At 47.7% G+C, this 2,394-nt stretch overlaps 1 non-coding gene across 1 annotated transcript; it reads right to left on the reverse strand.

Annotated features, from left to right (window-relative positions):
- Positions 1-1,985: 1,985 nt before the first annotated feature.
- LOC116661039 lies at positions 1,986-2,123 on the reverse strand. Its single transcript, XR_004316804.1, has one exon. It is a non-coding gene; the product is annotated as a small nucleolar RNA SNORA67 (small nucleolar RNA).
- Positions 2,124-2,394: the final 271 nt, after the last annotated feature.

Below are 2,394 nucleotides of genomic sequence, written 5' to 3' on the forward strand. Positions count from 1 at the left end.
ATCTAAAGTCGTCAAACAGAATCAGAGAGGGGAGTGCTGGGGGCCAGGGGCTGGGAGGAAGGGGTGGGGGGTTAGTGTCGAACACGTATAGAGTTTCACTTTCGCAAGGTGCAGAAGCTCTGGACGTTTGTTGTGCTGTGGTGTGAATGTATTCACGCCACAAAACTGTGCACTTGAGAGTCATTAAGACGGTACATTTTATGTTGTGTGTCTTTTTAAACCACAATTAAAAATGTTTCAAAAGTATTAAAAAAAAAAAAAACAAGCGCAGTATTACATACGTAAAATGTAACACTACGTATTAAGGTTTATTAGAGCCAGGTGCTGGCTAAAGTATTCTCTGTCCTTTCATGAGTGTTTAAAATATTCCACCATCAGGAAAAAAATTCTGAAATTAGTTCCTTAACATACACGGGCAAAAAACTGTCATCTAGAATTTTTTTTTTTTTTTTTTTTTTTTTTTTTTAGCTTTTATGCAATTCTTGAGACTTGAAATGCAGCAATTAGGCTTTAAGTATCTTTTTAAAATTAAAAGCAGACCTTGGGGGTGGGTAGAGCTCAGCCGTAGGGCACATGCTTAGCGTGTCCGAGGTGCTGGGTTCAATCCCCTGTAACTCCGGTAGAAACAACAACGAAAAAGCATGCCTAATACGTACACGTGCTTTAGAAAACGCAACAGCATTGCTTTGATTATCGCTGTTTAATAAGCCATTCCGAACTTAGCAGTGGGACCCCGCGACGATCTGTTGTGATGGTGTCCCCTGGTTCCGGGGCGAGCCGGTTCGGCGGGGCGCTCTCCCACGTGCCTGGGGTCAGGGTTTCTCAGTCACTCGTCTGGTCCTGGGAGCTGGTCTGGGCTGGGACCTCCGAGGGGGCTGTTGCCAGAACGCTCCACGGAGCAACTTCCTGTGGTCTGGGGTCCCTCCCAGCGCGGCGGCTGGGTTCCAAGAGCCAGCAGCCCCCAGGGGCCCCCGTCACAGTCTCCACGTTAGAAACAAGCACGGCTGGAAGGTGTGACTTCAAGGTCACGTTGTAAGAAGGAGCCTGCTTGTCCTCTGCTCTCTCTGTCTTCCCGCATCTGCTTGAATGTGGACCGGGTGCCAGTGAGCCTGCTCTGACCCCAGTTCACCCACGTTCAAGGTGAACAGAATTCGTTTCCGCCCTTTTCTTCTCGCTTATGCCTTTTTTTTTGTCCCAATATGGTTAAAAAACACAGAACATAGAATGTGTCATTTTAACCATTTTTAAGTATACGTTCGGTCCTGTTAAATACATGCTCATTGTTGTAGGACAGATGGCCACCGCCTCTGCATCTTGCAAAAACCAAAAGTCATTAAGTAACAACTCGCCACCTGCCTCTGCTGAGCCTCTGGCCACCAGCACTCTCCTTTCTGTCCCTATGAGTTTGACTCCTCTAGGGACCTGGAGAACCTAAGGTGAAATCCTACAGTATTTGGCTTTTTTTGTGTGTGACTGGCTTATTTCACTTAGCATAACACCCTCAAGGTTCATCTACAACGTCGCATGTGACAGGATTTCCTTCCTAAATTTAAGGCTAAATAACGTTCCACTGTATGTATGCACTACATTTTGTTTATCTATCCATCAACGGACACTTGGGTTGGTTCTCTTTTTTTTTTTTTTTTGCCTCAAAAAGTGACATTTATTCGAAGAAAAAAAAATGACAAGATGTCCATCCCTGGGCTCCCTTCCCACCCCACTCCTGCTGCCCCTCAGCACCCCTCTTCCAGGGTGGCTCCTGGCGGGGGCTGGGTAGCAGAGGGCCCCTTTCAGATGGGGTCAGCCACGCCGAGGGGCGACTCCCCGATGGGGGTGCTGTAGAAGGTCTTGGCGTCTCGAAGGGTCCTCTTATCTTCTTCTGTCAGCGTGTTGATGGCCACTGCACATCAGTGCCTCTGGCCTGTGGTCACGGACGAAGGCCAGCTTCAGCGTGTGAATAAGAGGACACAGAAGACTATCCAGAGAGACTTAAGCACACGTGGAGGCAGCCGAAGGGAGCCCCTTCTCCCCTGGAAACCTGAGGCATGCCAGATTTTATTCCAAGTAGCTAATTTCCTGATGAGGGGCGCCAGCCGGCCCCTTGGGGTTCTACCCTCTTGGCGGTCATAAATCATGCTGCTGTGAACATGGATGTGCAAATATCTCTTTGAGATCTTGCCTTGAATTCTTTTAGGCATATACTCAGCAGCGAGATGGCTAGAATATACGGCAGTTCTATTTTAATTTTTTGAGGCACCGCTGTACTGTTTTCCACAGTGGCTGTTCTGTTTTACAGTCCCACCAGCGGCGCCCAAAGCTTCCAGTTTCTCCACATCCTTGCCAACACTGGTTATTTTTGGGCTTTTTGTTTGTTTGTTTGTTTGTTTGTTTGTT

This window comes from Camelus ferus, chromosome 32, assembly GCF_009834535.1.
Source record: "Camelus ferus isolate YT-003-E chromosome 32, BCGSAC_Cfer_1.0, whole genome shotgun sequence".
Lineage (NCBI taxonomy): Eukaryota > Metazoa > Chordata > Mammalia > Artiodactyla > Camelidae > Camelus > Camelus ferus.